The following is a 15,330-nucleotide window of genomic DNA, read 5'->3' on the forward strand; positions in this document are numbered from 1 at the left end:
TTGATAAGGAATTGTATTATATACCGGACTCTGGTAACGCGAGAATATACAAACGAACATTGAATTCCTTTTCATTAATAAGTGTCGGTTTGCGCGACAACTTCTCCACATGTTTTCTGCTAAATATATAATCGATTGACGTTCTGTTAGACCATGCGCCCCGTGGTATTGCCAGCGTGGTTTACAACATCGGGGGTCATGATGAAGTCAATAACTAGGAATAACCCTACAATGACATTTTACGAGTAAAAACAAAAACTAGTGACATGTGTCTCCATTTCCATATCAAACGAAATATGAATTACTATACCAAACAATAATTTGGTAGAAACAAGGAAGTGTCTGGAATACCGCGGCAATATTACCAGAAGTCAATCCCCACGCAAAAAAAGGACTAGTTTGCCTTTCTCGTGAAAGACATCTCAAAGTGAAGAAATATCAGATCGCACCGGAAATGGAGATTAGATCGCGTGACAGACCTTCAATATATGTTTATTGCAAATTGACTTAAATTTGTCGGGTGGCACTATGGTAACACACATGTCGTCCGCGTTCTTCTTTGAGTACCCCAGTTCCCTTCCGCATTAAGATCCCTCTCTTAATATTGTTTTATGTCAATTACGAAACAAAGCTAGTGATTTAAATTATGATAAATGTATTGATCATTTGGTTGATGATGGTTCTTGTACATGTGGTGCTAATATTGAAAATGCAATCCATGTCCACTTTACTTAAATATTCGACATCACATCATAACAGTTTATAATCTTTTAGGATGTGTCAATCTTCACGTTCTATTATATGGTGCCGTTGACTTGCCAACTGATTTAAATAGAATCATACTCTCCAACACTAGTTCTTATCTAAAAAAGGTAAACGCTTTCAACATTTTAAGCAATAGTTATGTCTATATATTCACTTATTTATATAAAAAGTATATCAATTGAAAATACATCATGACTACATAGTAGTATGAGAGTGAGTGAGAATGTGTTTTCTTTTTTTATATATACCAATTATATTTTCCTACTACATACTAATTTTGTAATACTCATATGTTCATTAAACTGGAAATCAAGAGGAAAGGACTAATATAGGCTGAGCCTGTTGTCCAATCACTTTTGCCAACAACAAATCTTGGTGATATTCTATGTAAAAATACCTTGTTATTGTACTTTTTGTGTTGACATTAAAATATTTTGAAATTGTAACCCGTCTCGTGCTTCAAAACGGGCAAACATGTCCACGGATTTTGTTTTCAGTTGCAAACGCAAACCTGTATCAATATTTACATTACAATTATTTGCATTACAATAATGTACTATGTAGTGGACAGTCCCTGTGATTGGACCACTACAATAAGGTACTATGTAGTGGACAGTCCCTGTGATTGGACCACTACAATAAGGTACTATGTAGTGGACAGTCCCTGTGATTGGATCATTACAATAAGGTACTATGTAGGGGACAGTCCCTGTGATTGGACCATTACAATAAGGTACTTTGTAGTGGACAGTCCCTGTGATTGGACCACTACAATAAGGTACTATGTGGTGGACAGTCCCTGTGATTGGATCACTACAATAAAGTACTATGTAGTGGACAGTCCCTGTGATTGGACCATTACAATAAGGTACTTTGTAGTGGACAGTCCCTGTGATTGGACCACTACAATAAGGTACTATGTACTGGACAGTCCCTGTGATTGGACCACTACAATAAGGTACTATGTAGCGGACAGTCCATGTGATTGGACCACTACAATAAGGTACTATGTAGTGGACAGTCCCTGTGATTGGACCACTACAATAAAGTACTATGTAGTGGACAGTCCCTGTGATTGGACCATTACAATAAGGTACTATGTAGGGGACAGTCCCTGTGATTGGACCATTACAATAAGGTACTTTGTAGTGGACAGTCCCTGTGATTGGACCACTACAATAAGGTACTATGTGGTGGACAGTCCCTGTGATTGGACCACTACAATAAAGTACTATGTAGGGGACAGTCCCTGTGATTGGACCATTACAATAAGGTACTTTGTAGTGGACAGTCCCTGTGATTGGACCACTACAATAAGGTACTATGTACTGGACAGTCCCTGTGATTGGACCACTACAATAAGGTACTATGTAGTGGACAGTCCCTGTGATTGGACCACAACAATAAGGTACTATGTAGTGGACAGTCCCTGTGATTGGACCACTACAATAAGGTACTGTGAAGTGGACAGCCCCTGTGATTGGACCACTACAATAAGGTACTATGTGGTGGACAGTCCCTGTGATTGGACCACTACAATAAGGTACTATGTAGCGGACAGTCCATGTGATTGGACCACTACAATAAGGTACTATGTAGTGGACAGTCCCTGTGATTGGACCACTACAATAAAGTACTATGTAGGGGACAGTCCCTGTGATTGGACCATTACAATAAGGTACTTTGTAGTGGACAGTCCCTGTGATTGGACCACTACAATAAGGTACTATGTACTGGACCGTCCCTGTGATTGGACCACTACAATAAGGTACTATGTAGTGGACCGTCCCTGTGATTGGACCACTACAATAAGGTACTATGTAGTGGACAGTCCCTGTGATTGGACCACTACAATAAGGTACTATGTAGCGGACAGTCCCTGTGATTGGACCACTACAATAAGGTACTATGTAGTGGACAGTCCCTGTGATTGGACCACTACAATAAGGTACTATGTAGTGGACAGTCCCTGTGATTGGACCACTACAATAAGGTACTATGTAGTGGACCGTCCCTGTAATTGGACCACTACAATAAGGTACTATGTAGTGGAAAGTCCATGTGATTGGAACACTACAATAAGGTACTACGTAGTGGACAGTCCCTGTGATTGGACCATTACAATAAGGTACTTTATAGTGGACAGTCCCTGTGATTGGACCACTACAATAAGGTACTACGTAGTGGACAGTCCATGTGATTGGATCACTACAATGATGTACTGTGTAGTGGACCGTCCCTGTGATTGGACCACTACAATAAGGTACTATGTACTGGACAGTCCCTGTGATTGGACCACTACAATAAGGTACTATGTAGTGGACAGTCCCTCTGATTGGACCACTACAATAAGGTACTATGTAGTGGACAGTCCCTGTGATTGGACCACTACAATAAGGTACTATGTGGTGGACAGTCCCTGTGATTGGACCACTACAATAAGGTACTATGTAGTGGACAGTCCCTGTGATTGGACCATTACAATAAGGAACTATGTAGTGGACAGTCCCTGTGATTGGACCACTACAATAAGGTACTATGTAGTGGACAGTCCATGTGATTGGACCACTACAATAAGGTACTATGTAGTGGACAGTCCATGTGATTGGACAACTACAATAAGGTACTATGTAGCGGACAGTCCCTGTGATTGGACCACTACAATAAGGTACTATGTAGTGAACAGTCCCTGTGATTGGACCACTAAAATAAGGTACTATGTAGCGGACAGTCCCTGTGATTGGACCACTACAATAAGGAACTATGTAGTGGACAGTCCCTGTGATTGGACCACTACAATAAGGTACTATGTAGTGGACAGTCCCTGTGATTGGACCACTACAATAAGGTACTATGTAGGGGACAGTCCCTGTGATTGGACCACTACAATAAGGTACTATGTAGTGGACAGTCCCTGTGATTGGACCATTACAATAAGGTACTATGTAGGGGACAGTCCCTGTGATTGGACCATTACAATAAGGTACTTTGTAGTGGACAGTCCCTGTGATTGGACCACTACAATAAGGTACTATGTGGTGGACAGTCCCTGTGATTGGACCACTACAATAAAGTACTATGTAGGGGACAGTCCCTGTGATTGGACCATTACAATAAGGTACTTTGTAGTGGACAGTCCCTGTGATTGGACCACTACAATAAGGTACTATGTACTGGACAGTCCCTGTGATTGGACCACTACAATAAGGTACTATGTAGTGGACAGTCCCTGTGATTGGACCACAACAATAAGGTACTATGTAGTGGACAGTCCCTGTGATTGGACCACTACAATAAGGTACTGTGAAGTGGACAGCCCCTGTGATTGGACCACTACAATAAGGTACTATGTGGTGGACAGTCCCTGTGATTGGACCACTACAATAAGGTACTATGTAGCGGACAGTCCATGTGATTGGACCACTACAATAAGGTACTATGTAGTGGACAGTCCCTGTGATTGGACCACTACAATAAAGTACTATGTAGGGGACAGTCCCTGTGATTGGACCATTACAATAAGGTACTTTGTAGTGGACAGTCCCTGTGATTGGACCACTACAATAAGGTACTATGTACTGGACCGTCCCTGTGATTGGACCACTACAATAAGGTACTATGTAGTGGACCGTCCCTGTGATTGGACCACTACAATAAGGTACTATGTAGTGGACAGTCCCTGTGATTGGACCACTACAATAAGGTACTATGTAGCGGACAGTCCTTGTGATTGGACCACTACAATAAGGTACTATGTAGTGGACAGTCCCTGTGATTGGACCACTACAATAAGGTACTATGTAGTGGACAGTCCCTGTGATTGGACCACTACAATAAGGTACTATGTAGTGGACCGTCCCTGTAATTGGACCACTACAATAAGGTACTATGTAGTGGAAAGTCCATGTGATTGGAACACTACAATAAGGTACTACGTAGTGGACAGTCCCTGTGATTGGACCATTACAATAAGGTACTTTATAGTGGACAGTCCCTGTGATTGGACCACTACAATAAGGTACTACGTAGTGGACAGTCCATGTGATTGGATCACTACAATGATGTACTGTGTAGTGGACCGTCCCTGTGATTGGACCACTACAATAAGGTACTATGTACTGGACAGTCCCTGTGATTGGACCACTACAATAAGGTACTATGTAGTGGACAGTCCCTCTGATTGGACCACTACAATAAGGTACTATGTAGTGGACAGTCCCTGTGATTGGACCACTACAATAAGGTACTATGTGGTGGACAGTCCCTGTGATTGGACCACTACAATAAGGTACTATGTAGTGGACAGTCCCTGTGATTGGACCATTACAATAAGGAACTATGTAGTGGACAGTCCCTGTGATTGGACCACTACAATAAGGTACTATGTAGTGGACAGTCCATGTGATTGGACCACTACAATAAGGTACTATGTAGTGGACAGTCCATGTGATTGGACAACTACAATAAGGTACTATGTAGCGGACAGTCCCTGTGATTGGACCACTACAATAAGGTACTATGTAGTGAACAGTCCCTGTGATTGGACCACTAAAATAAGGTACTATGTAGCGGACAGTCCCTGTGATTGGACCACTACAATAAGGTACTATGTAGTGGACAGTCCCTGTGATTGGACCACTACAATAAGGTACTATGTAGTGGACAGTCCCTGTGATTGGACCACTACAATAAGGTACTATGTAGTGGACAGTCCCTGTGATTGGACCACTACAATAAGGTACTATGTGGTGGACAGTCCCTGTGATTGGACCACTACAATAAGGTACTATGTGGTGGACAGTCCCTGTGATTGGACCACTACAATAAGGTACTATGTGGTGGACAGTCCCTGTGATTGGACCACTACAATAAGGTACTATGTCGCGGACTGTCCCTGTGATTGGACCACTACAATAAGGTACTATGTGGTGGACAGTCCCTGTGATTGGACCACTACAATAAGGTACTATGTAGTGGACAGTCCCTGTGATTGGACCACTACAATAAGGTACTATGTAGCGGACAGTCCCTTTGATTGGACGACTACAATAAGGTACTACGTAGTGGACAGTCCCTGTGATTGGACCGCTACAATAAGGTACTATGTAGTGGACAGTCCCTGTGATTGGACCGCTACAATAAGGTACTACGTAGTGGACAGTCCCTGTGATTGGACCACTACAATAAGGTACTATGTAGTGGACAGTCCCTGTGATTGGACCACTACAATAAGGTACTATGTAGTGGACAGTCCCTGTGATTGGACCACTACAATAAGGTACTATCAAGTGGACCGTCCCTGTGATTGGACCACTACAATAAGGTACTATGTGGTGGACAGTCCCTGTGATTGGACCACTACAATAAGGTACTATGTGGTGGACAGTCCCTGTGATTGGACCACTACAATAAGGTACTATGTGGTGGACAGTCCCTGTGATTGGACCACTACAATAAGGTACTATGTAGCGGACTGTCCCTGTGATTGGACCACTACAATAAGGTACTATGTGGCGGACAGTCCCTGTGATTGGACCACTACAATAAGGTACTATGTAGTGGACAGTCCCTGTGATTGGACCACTACAATAAGGTACTATGTAGCGGACAGTCCCTTTGATTGGACGACTACAATAAGGTACTACGTAGTGGACAGTCCCTGTGATTGGACGACTACAATAAGGTGCTATGTAGTGGACAGTCCCTGTGATTGGACCACTACAATAAGGTGCTATGTAGTGGACAGTCCCTGTGATTGGACCACTACAATAAGGTACTATGTGGTGGACAGTCCCTGTGATTGGACCACTACAATAAGGTACTATGTGGTGGACAGTCCCTGTGATTGGACCACTACAATAAGGTACTATGTGGTGGACAGTCCCTGTGATTGGACCACTACAATAAGGTACTATGTGGTGGACAGTCCCTGTGATTGGACCACTACAATAAGGTACTATGTGGTGGACAGTCCCTGTGATTGGACCACTACAATAAGGTACTATGTCGCGGACTGTCCCTGTGATTGGACCACTACAATAAGGTACTATGTGGTGGACAGTCCCTGTGATTGGACCACTACAATAAGGTACTATGTAGTGGACAGTCCCTGTGATTGGACCACTACAATAAGGTACTATGTAGCGGACAGTCCCTTTGATTGGACGACTACAATAAGGTACTACGTAGTGGACAGTCCCTGTGATTGGACCGCTACAATAAGGTACTATGTAGTGGACAGTCCCTGTGATTGGACCGCTACAATAAGGTACTACGTAGTGGACAGTCCCTGTGATTGGACCACTACAATAAGGTACTATGTAGTGGACAGTCCCTGTGATTGGACCACTACAATAAGGTACTATGTAGTGGACAGTCCCTGTGATTGGACCACTACAATAAGGTACTATCAAGTGGACCGTCCCTGTGATTGGACCACTACAATAAGGTACTATGTGGTGGACAGTCCCTGTGATTGGACCACTACAATAAGGTACTATGTGGTGGACAGTCCCTGTGATTGGACCACTACAATAAGGTACTATGTGGTGGACAGTCCCTGTGATTGGACCACTACAATAAGGTACTATGTAGCGGACTGTCCCTGTGATTGGACCACTACAATAAGGTACTATGTGGCGGACAGTCCCTGTGATTGGACCACTACAATAAGGTACTATGTAGTGGACAGTCCCTGTGATTGGACCACTACAATAAGGTACTATGTAGCGGACAGTCCCTTTGATTGGTCGACTACAATAAGGTACTACGTAGTGGACAGTCCCTGTGATTGGACCACTACAATAAGGTGCTATGTAGTGGACAGTCCCTGTGATTGGACCACTACAATAAGGTGCTATGTAGTGGACAGTCCCTGTGATTGGACCACTACAATAAGGTACTATGTGGTGGACAGTCCCTGTGATTGGACCACTACAATAAGGTACTATGTGGTGGACAGTCCCTGTGATTGGACCACTACAATAAGGTACTATGTGGTGGACAGTCCCTGTGATTGGACCACTACAATAAGGTACTATGTAGCGGACTGTCCCTGTGATTGGACCACTACAATAAGGTACTATGTGGTGGAAAGTCCCTGTGATTGGACCACTACAATAAGGTACTATGTAGTGGACAGTCCCTGTGATTGGACCACTACAATAAGGTACTATGTAGTGGACAGTCCCTGTGATTGGACCACTACAATAAGGTACTACGTAGTGGACAGTCCCTGTGATTGGACCACTACAATAAGGTACTATGTAGTGGACAGTCCCTGTGATTGGACCACTACAATAAGGTACTATGTAGTGGACAATCCATGTGATTGGACCACTACAATAAGGTACTATGTAGCGGACAGTCCCTGTGATTGGACGACTACAATAAGGTACTACGTAGTGGACAGTCCCTGTGATTGGACCGCTACAATAAGGTACTATGTAGTGGACAGTCCCTGTGATTGGACCGCTACAATAAGGTACTACGTAGTGGACAGTCCCTGTGATTGGACCACTACAATAAGGTACTATGTAGTGGACAGTCCCTGTGATTGGACCACTACAATAAGGTACTATGTAGTAGACAGTCCCTGTGATTGGACCACTACAATAAGGTACTATCAAGTGGACCGTCCCTGTGATTGGACCACTACAATAAGGTACTATGTAGTGGACAGTCCCTGTGATTGGACCACTACAATAAGGTACTATGTGGTGGACAGTCCCTGTGATTGGACCACTACAATAAGGTAATATGTGGTGGACAGTCCCTGTGATTGGACCACTACAATAAGGTACTATGTAGCGGACTGTCCCTGTGATTGGACCACTACAATAAGGTACTATGTGGCGGACAGTCCCTGTGATTGGACCACTACAATAAGGTACTATGTAGTGGACAGTCCCTGTGATTGGACCACTACAATAAGGTACTATGTAGCGGACAGTCCCTTTGATTGGACGACTACAATAAGGTACTACGTAGCGGACAGTCCCTGTGATTGGACCACTACAATAAGGTACTACGTAGTGGACAGTCCCTGTGATTGGACCACTACAATAAGGTGCTATGTAGTGGACAGTCCCTGTGATTGGACCACTACAATAAGGTACTATGTGGTGGACAGTCCCTGTGATTGGACCACTACAATAAGGTACTATGTGGTGGACTGTCCCTGTGATTGGACCACTACAATAAGGTACTATGTGGTGGACAGTCCCTGTGATTGGACCACTACAATAAGGTACTATGTAGCGGACTGTCCCTGTGATTGGACCACTACAATAAGGTACTATGTGGTGGAAAGTCCCTGTGATTGGACCACTACAATAAGGTACTATGTAGTGGACAGTCCCTGTGATTGGACCACTACAATAAGGTACTATGTAGTGGACAGTCCCTGTGATTGGACCACTACAATAAGGTACTATGTAGTGGACAGTCCCTGTGATTGGACCACTACAATAAGGTACTATGTAGTGGACAGTCCCTGTGATTGGACCACTACAATAAGGTACTACGTAGTGGACAGTCCCTGTGATTGGACCACTACAATAAGGTACTATGTAGTGGACAGTCCCTGTGATTGGACCACTACAATAAGGTACTATGTAGTGGACAATCCATGTGATTGGACCACTACAATAAGGTACTATGTAGCGGACAGTCCCTGTGATTGGACCACTACAATAAGGTACACTGTAGTAGACAGTCCCTGTAATTGGACCACTACAATGATGTACTATGTAGTGGACAGTCCCTGTGATTGGACCACTACAATAATGTACTATGTAGCGGACAGTCCCTGTGATTGGACCACTACAATAATGTACTATGTGGTGGACAGTCCCTGTGATTGGACCACTACAATAAGGTACTATGTAGTGAACAGTCTCTGTGATTGGACCACAACAATAAGGTACTATGTAGCGGACAATCCATGTGATTGGACCACTACAATAAGGTACTATGTAGTGGACAGTCCCTGTGATTGGACCACTACAATAAGGTACTATGTAGTGGACAGTCCCTGTGATTGGATCACTACAATAAGGTACTATGTAGTGGACAGTGATTGGACCACTACAATAAGGTACTATGTAGTGGACAGTCCCTGTGATTGGACCACTACAATAAGGTACTATGTACTGGACAGTCCCTGTGATTGGACCACTACAATAAGGTACTATGTAGTGGACAGTCCCTGTGATTGGACCACTACAATAATGTACTACAATTGTATGTAGCGGACAGTCCCTGTGATTGGACCACTACAATAATGTACTATGTGGTGGACAGTCCCTGTGATTGGACCACTACAATAAGGTACTATGTAGTGGACAGTCCCTGTGATTGGACCACTACAATAAGGTACTATGTAGTGGACAGTCCCTGTGATTGGACCACTACAATAAGGTACTACGTAGTGAACAGTCCCTGTGATTGGACCACTACAATAAGGTACTATGTAGCGGACAATCCATGTGATTGGACCACTACAATAAGGTAATGTGTAGTGGACAGTCCCTGTGATTGGACCACTACAATAAGGTACTTTGTGGTGGACAGTGATTGGACCACTACAATAAGGTACTATTTAGCAGACTCGCAATTCGCAATGTTTTATATAACCCCATGCAGTAGGGAGTGACGCTCACATTCAACGCGTCTCTGAAATTGTGGAACGTTCATTAATTCAACAACAACAAATTATATTAATGTGTTTCTTCATGGAATGAAAAATATATATGAATATTTTACTTTGATAACAAACATGAGTAGAAATTTAAAATATGTAAACGATCTGAATGTTTAGGTTCAGTGAGTGTCTCGCCTGTCACATGACTAATGTTACAAAGCTGGTCGCACCTGTAACTGTAGGGAAACGCTTACATTTTTTATCCACATCATTTACAGTTTGAAAATGTCACTGATGTCGGTATCGAATAAAATTTCCATCACTTTAATAGTTTACTGTTGAACTACCAGGTTTTCATATAATTTGGTGAGTCTGATATAGCAATCAGGCTGGTAATAGTATTTCGTTTTCATCCCCTTGCGGCGAATCGGCGAGAACGTACATACATATACATTGTACCAAACGACGAGACTCATTGTAGGTCGGTACGTACATGTACGTACATATACCAAACGACGAGACTCATTGTAGGTCCGTACGTACGTGCATATACCAAACGACGAGACTCATTGTAGGTCCGTACGTACATACATATACCAAACGACGAGACTCATTGTAGGTCCGTACGTACGTACATATACCAAACGACGAGACTCATTGTAGGTCCGTACGTACGTACATATACCAAACGACGAGACTCATTGTAGGTCCGTACGTACATATATATACCAAACGACGAGACTCATTGTAGGTCCGTACGTACGTACATATACCAAACGACGAGACTCATTGTAGGTCCGTACGTACATACATATACCAAACGACGAGACTCATTGTAGGTCCGTACGTACGTACATATACCAAACGACGAGACTCATTGTAGGTCCGTACGTACGTACATGTACATATACCAAACGACGAGACTCATTGTAGGTCCGTACGTACGTACATATACCAAACGACGAGACTCATTGTAGGTCGGTACGTACATGTACGTACATATACCAAACGACGAGACTCATTGTAGGTCCGTACGTACGTGCATATACCAAACGACGAGACTCATTGTAGGTCCGTACGTACATGCATATACCAAACGACGAGACTCATTGTAGGTCCGTACGTACGTACATATACCAAACGACGAGACTCATTGTAGGTCCGTACATACGTACATGTACATATACCAAACGACGAGACTCATTGTAGGTCCGTACGTACGTACATATACCAAACGACGAGACTCATTGTAGGTCCGTACGTACGTACATATACCAAACGACGAGACTCATTGTAGGTCCGTACGTACGTACATATATCAAACGACGAGACTCATTGTAGGTCCGTACGTACGTACATATACCAAACGACGAGACTCATTGTAGGTCCGTACGTACGTACATATACCAAACGACGAGACTCATTGTAGGTCCGTACGTACGTACATGTACATATACCAAACGACGAGACTCATCGTAGGTCCGTACGTACGTACATATACCAAACGACGAGACTCATTGTAGGTCCGTACGTACGTACATATACCAAACGACGAGACTCATTGTAGGTCCGTACGTACGTACATGTACATATACCAAACGACGAGACTCATTGTAGGTCCGTACGTACGTACATATACCAAACGACGAGACTCATTGTAGGTCCGTACGTACGTACATATACCAAACGACGAGACTCATTGTAGGTCCGTACGTACGTACATGTACATATACCAAACGACGAGACTCATTGTAGGTCCGTACGTACGTACATATACCAAACGACGAGACTCATTGTAGGTCCGTACGTACGTACATATATCAAACGACGAGACTCATTGTAGGTCCGTACGTACGTACATATATCAAACGACGAGACTCATTGTAGGTCCGTACGTACATATACCAAACGACGAGACTCATTGTAGGTCCGTACGTACGTACATATATCAAACGACGAGACTCATTGTAGGTCCGTACGTACGTACATATACCAAACGACGAGACTCATTGTAGGTCCGTACGTACGTACATATATCAAACGACGAGACTCATTGTAGGTCCGTACGTACGTACATGTACATATACCAAACGACGAGACTCATTGTAGGTCCGTACGTTCGTACATATACCAAACGACGAGACGCATTGTAGGTCCGTACGTACGTACGTATACCAAACGACGAGACTCATTGTAGGTCCGTACGTACATACATATACCAAACGACGAGACTCATTGTAGGTCCGTACGTACGTACATATACCAAACGACGAGACTCATTGTAGGTCCGTACGTTCGTACATATACCAAACGACGAGACTCATTGTAGGTCCGTACGTACATACATATACCAAACGACGAGACTCATTGTATGTCCGTACGTACGTACATATACCAACCGACGAGACGCATTGTAGGTCCGTACGTACGTACATATACCAAACGACGAGACTCATTGTAGGTCCTTACGTACGTACATATACCAAACGACGAGACTCATTGTAGGTCCGTACGTACGTACATATACCAAACGACGAGACTCATTGTAGGTCCGTACGTACGTACATATACCAAACGACGAGACTCATTGTAGGTCCGTACGTACGTACATATACCAAACGACGAGACTCATTGTAGGTCCGTACGTACGTACATATACCAAACGACGAGACTCATTGTCGGTCCGTACGTACGTACATATACCAAACGACGAGACTCATTGTAGGTCCGTACGTACGTACATATACCAAACGACGAGACTCATTGTAGATCTGTACGTACATATACCAAACGACGAGACTCATTGTAGGTCCGTACGTACATACATATACCAAACAACGAGACTCATTGTAGGTCCGTACGTACATACATATACCAACCGACGAGACGCATTGTAGGTACGATCATTTCTTGCAGCAATTTTTCATTTAGTTTAAACAATATTTATTTGAGAATAAGTAATACAGTACAATAAATCAAAAGTATACAAGAGGATTTGGTAACAAGCTTAGAGTTTATGTAAAACCATCTCCTTATTAATGATAGACATAGATATAAAGTAGAGTGATCATGGGAATGCTGACGTTAAACAATAATGTTACTGTCCGAGTACTGTTCATGTTTTCATAATTACATACAAATAAATATACAACAAGTATAAGAGACTAATGTAGTAAAATTACGTTATAGGTACAATGCATTTTACATATGAGAAAACGACTGATCTAAGTAAATACTATAAGACGTAAAAGTACATACATACATTATGATCCGAGTAGATACTATGTAATCACGGAAGTACGTTTTAAGATTTGACTTGGCATAACTATATATATATAGTATATAGGCCTGAAGAAGCCTGAGAGGGCAGAAAGGCCTTGCGGCAAAGTCTGTTTTTTGTTATTTTTTATACATGTATATATATATACATTGTAAGACATAACAATACACATGTTCGAGTGATGCGATGCGATACATACATACATACATACCATAACATACATACATACATACATACATACATTTTACATACATACATACATACATACATTGTACATACATACATACATACATACAATATGACTTGATTACACAAAACGCTCACTCTTCATTATAAATTCTTGTACTGCCAATATAATTTCCTCGTTTTTTTTTTGTACTGTAAGGTCTGGACTTCCCCAGAGTAAACAAGCCGTATCTAAGTCATAGTTTAATTTATTAGCATTTATTAGCATAAATAATGGACGCAGTTTTGTAGGCTCTATATCCATATCAATATCACTACATAGTATAATATAAATATTTCCTATGTAATTAATGGCTTTATATTAGTTCCTGTACATTCATGAATAAAAACGTTTATTTTTCCAATGATCATCTAAAATTATTTCAAATTTTATGACAGAATCAGCATTGACAACAATTTGTGGCAAGCTATTCCATAAAAAAAAGTTAATGTATATATATAGTGTTCTCTTAAATCTGTATACTCTTCACATGCAAATAAGAAATGGAAGTTGTCCTCGATGTATCCACATGAACAAAAAGGATCATCATTAAGATTTTTTTCAAAAAGATGTGCTTTTAAGCTACTACATTTTAATCGGAGTCTGGTGTGATAAATTTGGGCTTTACGGTTTCCACAGGATAGATAACTTGGCAATTTATTTCTGTCTCTTTCAAGATATTTTTTTAGGACTGACACGGATGCATTTTCTCTAATGGTGGAGGGTAAGTTGTTCTCTAATGGTGGAGGGCAAGTTGTTCCATAGATGAATAGTGGTTGGATGGAATGAGTTTTTGTAGGAACTGGTATTAGTTTTGATGATGGATAATTGGTTTGATTGTCTAGTTCTTCGGCTATGTATTTCAGAATTTCTTCTTGGAAGTAAGTTAGAAAGGGAAGGAGGAGTACGATTATGAACCATGTTATGAAGCTTAATTATCCAACATGTATCTTTATATAATAGTTCACTACTTACCAGTTTTGTTGCTCCCGTAACTATTCTTGCTGATTCTTTGTGAATTAATTCTAGTTTATTTATAAGGAAAGCTGGTAAAGAATCCAATACAACGTCGGCGTATTCGAGTATAGGCATTATATATGAGAAATATATACGTTCCAAGGTATTTCGGTCAAGAAGGAATTTAAGTTTGCGGAGAACTGCTAGCCTTTTTGATACTTTAGAAATAATACAATCTACATGGTTAGTCCAACTTAATTCAGAGTTGAAATATACACCTAGGTGTTTATGTAATAAAACTTGTTTTATATTCGTATTGTCCATACTAATTTGTGGAAGATTACATTTTGAAATTTTCTTACTGACTAATAACGACTCCGTTTTATTTGTATTAAACGTAACTAGCCATTAAGTTGTCCATGTATGAATTTTAAAAAGATCGTTATTTATAATATTGGC

Source organism: Pecten maximus, chromosome 9 (assembly GCF_902652985.1).
Source record: "Pecten maximus chromosome 9, xPecMax1.1, whole genome shotgun sequence".
In the NCBI taxonomy this organism is placed as follows: domain Eukaryota; kingdom Metazoa; phylum Mollusca; class Bivalvia; order Pectinida; family Pectinidae; genus Pecten; species Pecten maximus.